Below are 7,590 nucleotides of genomic sequence, written 5' to 3'. Positions count from 1 at the left end.
TTTTACCTGTTGTATGATTCAGTGTCTGAAAAAACAACATAGATTAGTTTCATCATAACTCTACATGCATAGTCCTTATTGATTGTTTGGGAACGGCACAACATCTGGCTCTAGAAATAGTTGCTAGTGTGCATTAGCTGGTTCTGATGTCTTATTCCAACCTTACGCTTGCTGTTTGAGGAAAATGGGACAAAATTTTATTTATTTTTCTTTAAGATCCAGACTTTTATAGAAGCATCGTAGTAGGCGTTCAACTGTTGCATTGGGGTTTTTTTGTGTTGGTATAATGCAACACAAAGTAACCTGCTACTGTAATCGCATTACATTTTTTAGTTACACAGTAATGTAACGTGTTATTTTACTGAATTCAGTAATTACTTTACAGTTACAATTACATCATTACTTTTATTACAAAGGTTCCTGAGTTGGCAGGTGGATAGAAAGAAGAAAACATCAAAGCAACCTTCTTTTTTCTTCACTTTCATTACAATCAGCTGATTTCAGTTTGTGTGTGGAGGAAGAAAATGGGCAGCAATACAAGGAGCGGAGATCTGGATTTTTATTGCACAAAAGGACAAGAGCCCAACGGTAAAGTGGAAAATGCTTCCAGGACAGACACAGTCACTATTATACTACTAACCCAACGTTGGCTCTTTGCAAGCATCTGCACAGACAGCATGCTAACACAAAGCTAGCAAAGAACCTAGAGCGATTTTAACATGACATACATTAAACCAGAGGTTCCCAAAGTCGGGGGCCCGCCCCCTGGGGGGGCGCAGACCTATTGCAGGGGGCGCGGTATGAATGAAAAAAGGAATGCTTGGACACTGTTAGCATAATGGACAGGTTTGTTGATGGGGCTCCCACACAAGCGCAAAGTAAAAGATGAAGCATCGCCATATATGCTTCCAAACCAACTTCCTTTCAAGCCAAAAACTAGAAAATATGATGAAGCATATCTTGCCTTTAGTTTCACCTGCACAACAGTAGTACCAAGTAGGGGTGGGTTTCAATAATTGATTTTCCGATCGATTTATTAAATCCTGAATTGATTTTTAAATATAAATGTGTTTTGCCAGAAATGCTAGGATCTCAGGTCAAAAAACTATTTCAACAACCACCAAACAGCTAAAACAGCAAATGAGAGCAGGTAAACGGATTCCACACAAAGACGTAAACACAAAGCGCGGACCTGATGCATCAGAATCAGTGATCTATCTCACCTGCCTACCGTCGGTGCTGAAAGCCGACAGCTCACAGATTCTGATGCTGCAGGGTTTGTCACTGTCTGACCAAAATTCACTGAACCAGCAGCAAAAGCAGATCCAAACTATGCTTCCCACTGGACAAAGATTGTCATTAATTCCCTCTTACTTTTGCTGTTTCGCTTCCACCATGAAGAAATCACACTTCCTGCACAGCTCTCTCTCTCAGTGTAATTCAAAAACAGTTTCCCATCTAAAACTCTAACTTTTTTTGCATTATTTGCTTGCTTATTTCATGAGTCTACCTTGTGTTCAGCGCTGTCAGCCGCTGTTTTTTTTTTTTTTCAAAAATGACTTCCAACAAGAAAGCCTAATTTCTGCTGTTTAATACCAAAGAAATGTAAACTTTTTAATATTGTGCCAAATCACAAAACGCTTAGCCGTGTCTCTAGCCGTGGCTCTACAAGATTTTCTTGTAAAACAAAGGGGAGGGGGGGCTAGCAAAAAAAGTTTGGGAACCATTGCATTAAACCAAGGCAATACAGATTTCACCAAATTTCCCAGCTAAGCTGTGCTGGTGCACTCAGAAAAATAAAGGTGCCAACTGGAACCAAAAGTGGTTCTTTAGACTGATGCCATAGAAGAACCTTTTTTGGTGCCACAAAGAACCCTTCAAACAATCGTTCTTTGAAGAACCATTTCTTTCAGTGGTTCATTGAAGAACCTTTAAAGGTGCCCCAAAGAACCATCAAGAAATGGTTCTTTGGGGCACCTTTAATGGTTTTTCAAAGAACCTTTTTAAAAATGGTTCTTTAAAGAACCATTTTTAAAAAGCTCCTTCAAATGGCTCTTTAAAAAACCATTTTTAAGAACCTTTTTTGAAATGGTTCTTTAAAGAACCATTTTAAATCTTTCAAAATAAAACGTATCATAAATTGAATTTGAGTAGGGTAAAATAAATACGAGCACAGCATAGACATATATTAATGGTTTATTGCCATTTCGTAGTATACCAAAAGACAAAAAGGCATTTTAACCCTCAGCACAACATCACAACTAATACATGTCACATATTAGTCATTTAAACAGTAATAATTAAACATTTTTACTATACTATAAATAAATATATATAAATACTATATCTATAGATAACACAAAAATTAATACATGTATTGTTTAATTAATAAAACATCAGAAAGTGATAAAACACATTAGAAATAGCAATAGCTTCACAACAGACCAATAAATCAACACATTTTCATCAGCAGATGTTTGCATGTTCAGTAAAAATATTTCAACAACAAGTTTATGATTAAAATGATCAATGAACTTCAGCGTTATGTAAGGCAAGTTTCATGTTGGACTCATTGTCCTTTGTTAGTCCAGTTTAGGACAATGTCACTGACGTATATATCATATCAAATATATGTCATATCAAAACAACCCCACACCTGCAGTTGTTTCAGTTTTTCTCATGTGTTTCCTGTCAGCTGGTCAACCTCACTCAGGTGGACATCCATATCAGCCAACCAAACGACAAGCTCCTCCCTTTGTGCTTCAAATCCCTCCCACTCTGAGACAAGGAGCTGAGAGAGAGAAAAGTGAAACCCTCCTCAGAAGGTCTGACTCACATACCTGCAGTCGACCTGTGATGGACTCCTGTTTGGTGTTCACGTCATCCCAGCGGTGGCCGCACTCCCTCGCTATTGCCAGCAGCCGAGCCTGCAGGGTGCCCTGGATGAGCTGAGTTAATGTTCAACTCCTCTTGGTCAGGCTGTCCAGCTGGATGAGCCGAGGTCTCCCCTCTCGCCGCCGCCTCTGAACACACAAACACAAATTGCATGTGAAGCAGGAGGTGCAGATTTTTTTGCAATTCTTTTCTAAATCCAGGCTCGATTACGTGGAGGTATTTGGAAAACTTTTTTGGCCAGCGGCTGACTGTTGTCTCACAGAAAGTCAAATCAAATGTATGCGATACACAATCAATTCACAAGAACACATTACAAAAAGAAGGTGCCTGATTTCAACTGAATTCTGCATCAAAACAGGGAAAACAGAATTAAAACGAGTGTTTGCAGCAAATGTGAGCACAAAGCCTCACTTTGTACAAGCCTGCTATTAAAGTTCTCCTCTATGCAGACAACTTTCCTGTTTTCAAGGCACAACTTGGATCTGCTGTACAAACCTTATGGATACACATTAAATGAAACAGTAGTGTGCACGACTCCAGATTCTGATCCCTCATCCTAATATGGTCCCAAAGGCTCACAAAAACCGACATAGCAATAAAGCAAATGTTGAGGCTTCAAAATACAAAGTCCATAAACCAATGGCTGACATGGGTTTTATCATAAGGGTGATAAATAGAGCTGGGCGATATAAGATTTTTTAATATCACAATATTTTTTTTTCATTTTTTTCATTCAGGCGATAACAATATATATCGCGATATAAGCCAAATAACTATATTTGTAAGATTTAAATGTGCCGTTGCTCACAAGTAAAATGTGAAATAATCAGCAGCTTGTTTTGATTTAAATATTTATTTCTCATAATAAGTTCAACAGGGTAGATGTACTTAAGGAACATGAGACTTTTTCAGATAAATAAAGGCAAATATTGCAAACTACACAAAAGGCAGCCGCTAAAGTGTTGAAGTTTCATAATAGAACAAAGAAAACAGACCACTAAATTGTCAATTCCACTTAGAAACAAAATATTAATTCTAAAAATAAATCTTAGGTCGTTTTACAGAAGAACAGACAAAATTGACTAACTTTTGTCAATATCAAATAAACTGAGAACTAAAAATTCTCAATCTCTCCTTGTTGTCTAGCTTAGCTTTTCAAACAGTTTTAAAATAAAGATGCTAACAGAACATTCTTCAAATCCTAGGTGCAACTCATATATAAAAAACACCCAGCACGCCCCTGCGGGCGGTTTATCCTTCAAGCTCGGGTCCTCTACCAGAGGCCTGGGAGCTTGAGGGTCCTGCGCAGTATCTTAGCTGTTCCCAGGACTGCGCTCTTCTGGACAGAGATCTCCGATGTTGTTCCCGGGATCTGCTGGAGCCACTCGCCTAGCTTGGGAGTCACCGCACCTAGTGCTCCGATTACCACGGGGACCACCGTTACCTTCACCCTCCACATCCTCTCGAGCTCTTCTCTGAGCCCTTGGTATTTCTCCAGCTTCTCGTGTTCCTTCTTCCTGATATTGCTGTCATTCGGAACCGCTACATCGATCACTACAGCCGTCTTCTTCTGTTTGTCTACCACCACTATGTCCGGTTGGTTAGCCACCACCATTTTGTCCGTCTGCATCTGGAAGTCCCACAGGATCTTAGCTCGGTCATTCTCCATCACCCTTGGGGGCATCTCCCATTTTGACCTCGGGACTTCCAGGTTATACTTGGCACAGATGTTCCTGTACACTATGCCGGCCACTTGGTTATGGCGTTCCATGTATGCCTTGCCTGCTAGCATCTTGCACCCTGCTGTTATGTGCTGGATTGTCTCTGGGGCATCTTTACACAGCCTGCACCTGGGGTCTTGCCTGGTGTGATAGACCCCAGCCTCTATGGATCTTGTGCTCAGAGCTTGTTCTTGTGCTGCCATGATTAGTGCCTCTGTGCTGTCTTTCAGTCCAGCTTTGTCCAGCCACTGGTAGGATTTCTGGATATCAGCCACCTCCTCTATCTGCCGGTGGTACATACCGTGCAGGGGCCTGTCCTTCCATGATGGTTCCTCGCCTTCCTCCTCTTTCTTGGGTTTCTGCTGCCTGAGGTATTCACTGAGCACGCTGTCAGTTGGGGCCATCTTCGTGATGTATTCGTGGATGTTTCTTGTCTCATCCTGGACTGTGGTGCTGACACTCACCAGTCCCCGGCCCCCTTCCTTCCGCTTAGCGTACAGCCTCAGGGTGCTGGACTTGGGGTGAAACCCTCCATGCATGGTAAGGAGCTTTCTTGTCTTTATGTCAGTGGCTTCTATCTCCTCCTTTGGCCAGCCTATTACCCCAGCAGGGTACCTGATCACGGGCAGGGCGTAGGTGTTGATGGCCCGGATCTTGTTCTTACCGTTCAGCTGACTCCTCAGGACTTTCCTGACCCTCTGCAGGTACTTGGTGGTTGCAGCTTTCCTAGCAGTCTCTTCATGGTTCCCATGTCTGCAATGTTGCCTTCTGGTAGTTCAATCCCCTCAGTTCTGACTACCTTCCCTCTCTTTGTTACCATCCGACTACACTTCTCCAGTCCGAATGACATTCCAATGTCATTGCTGTATAGCCTGGTAGTGTGTATCAGTGAATCGATGTCTCGTTCACTCTTGGCATACAGCTTGATGTCATCCATGTAGAGGAGGTGGCTGACATGGATGACATCAATATATATATATATATCTATATATATATCTATATATATAGATATATATATAGATATATATACATAAACTTTAGTCTGACAAAAGCCGAATGACGAATTAGCGCTTTCAGTCAGAGATTGAGCATGCACCGCTTTATTGTATTTCCAGACTTGCTTTCGGCACAATTTACAGTGCGCGCTACTCTGTTTTTTGTCAGACTTGAAATAGCCGAAATACCTTCACACTACGGAACTTCTGTGGCCCTTCTGTTCGACAAGCTCTCCGGCATTGGAACCATCATCTGTTTTCTCTTCGGTAACCTTCGCTCATGCTCTCAGTTCATTTTTCTCTAGTCGGCACACTCATTTCCTCCATTACCCGGGCGGCACGGCGGCTGGCTGCTTCCCAAACAAATACACATGTGCAGCTTGGCACTTGTGCTGTATGTAACAAGTCACATGACATGACGTGACGCTGCGGCTGTGATTGGTTCGGCTCTGCGCTACTTAATTTGGATTGGCTGCTCTTTTTTTTTTTTTTAAGAGAGCAAGAGAGAGATGAGGTCTATTGCAATAGTTTAATTTTTCTATCGAGAAAAAGTTATTTCGCAATACATATCATTATCGTTTTATTGCCCAGCTCTAGTGATAAATATACAACATGTAAGACAAAGTATAATACAGATTTTAGTCTGAGAGATTTGATGTTCACTTACCTGCAGATGCACTATACGTGCCTGCTCTGTAGTTTTCCACGTTTTGCAAATCACTATTTAATACAGGAAGTAGGTGAACTAAAACAAGTCATCTTTCTTTGTGAGAGGACCATATTAATGAAACCAACCTTAATGACATCATAGAGATCCCTAAAGATGCTCCTGCTGCTTTTCTTCCTCCTCATCCTAAGCTTCCTCCTCCTTGTCCTCGACATCCATCCAATTGTAATTCAATCTAATTGTTTTTATCCCTCCTCTTCCTCATTTTGTTGGAGCTGTGAAAAGAATTAGTGTGAATCTGAATTAATTTGTGCAAACAAGAAAAATCTACAGCTTTTCGGTCAGAGGTGGTCTTGTGATTTAAGCCGGGTAGATTTATTCAATTCAATTCAATTTTATTTATATAGCACCAAATCACAACAAAAGTCGCCTCAAGGCGCTTTATATTGTACAGTAGATAGCACAATAATAAATACAGAGAAAAGCCCAACAATCATATGACCCCCTATGAGCAAGCACTTTGGCGACAGTGGGAAGGAAAAACTCCCTTTTAACAGGAAGAAACCTCCGGCAGAACCAGGCTCAGGGAGGGGCGGCCATCTGCTGCGACCGGTTGGGGTGAAGAAGGAAAACAGGATAAAGACATGCTGTGGAAGAGAGACAGAGATTAATAACAGATATGATTCGATGCAGAGAGGTCTATTAACACATAGTGAGTGAGAAAGGTGAGTGGAAGGGAAAAACTCAATGCATCATGGGAATCCCCGGCAGCCTACGTCTATTGCAGCATAACTAAGGGAGGATTCAGGGTCACCTGGTCCAGCCCTAACTATATGCTTTAGCAAAAAGGAAAGTTTTAAGCCTAATCTTGAAAGTAGAGATAGTGTCTGTCTCCCGAATCCAAACTGGAAGCTGGTTCCACAGAAGAGGGGCCTGAAAACTGAAGGCTCTGCCTCCCATTCTACTTTTAAATACTCTAGGAACAACAAGTAAGCCTGCAGAGCGAGAGCGAAGTGCTCTAATGGGGTGATATGGTACTACAAGGTCATTAAGATAAGATGGGGCCTGATTATTTAAGACTTTGTATGTGAGGAGCAGGATTTTGAATTCAATTCTGGATTTAACAGGAAGCCAATGAAGGGAAGCCAAAACAGGAGAAATATGCTCTCTCTTTCTAGTCCCTGTCAGTACCCTTGCTGCAGCATTTTGGATCAGCTGAAGGCTTTTCAGTGAGTTTTTAGGACATCCTGATAATAAAGAATTACAGTAGTCCAGCCTGGAAGTAATAAATGCATGAACTAGTTTTTCAGCA

The 7,590-nt window shown here is 41.4% G+C and overlaps 1 long non-coding RNA gene across 1 annotated transcript; it reads right to left on the bottom strand.

Moving 5' to 3' along the window:
* Nucleotides 1-2,114: 2,114 nt before the first annotated feature.
* On the bottom strand, nucleotides 2,115-6,651 carry LOC112847544 (uncharacterized). The gene is made up of 3 exons (XR_003221133.1): nucleotides 6,407-6,651; nucleotides 2,841-3,023; nucleotides 2,115-2,791 (listed from the first exon to the last, which is right to left on the bottom strand). It is a non-coding gene; the product is annotated as an uncharacterized LOC112847544 (long non-coding RNA).
* Nucleotides 6,652-7,590: the final 939 nt, after the last annotated feature.

Source organism: Oreochromis niloticus, linkage group LG7 (genome assembly GCF_001858045.2).
Source record: "Oreochromis niloticus isolate F11D_XX linkage group LG7, O_niloticus_UMD_NMBU, whole genome shotgun sequence".
Classification (NCBI taxonomy): domain Eukaryota; kingdom Metazoa; phylum Chordata; class Actinopteri; order Cichliformes; family Cichlidae; genus Oreochromis; species Oreochromis niloticus.
The sequence above is the reverse complement of the archived record's forward strand: the minus strand, read 5'-3'. Positions and strand labels throughout refer to the sequence as shown.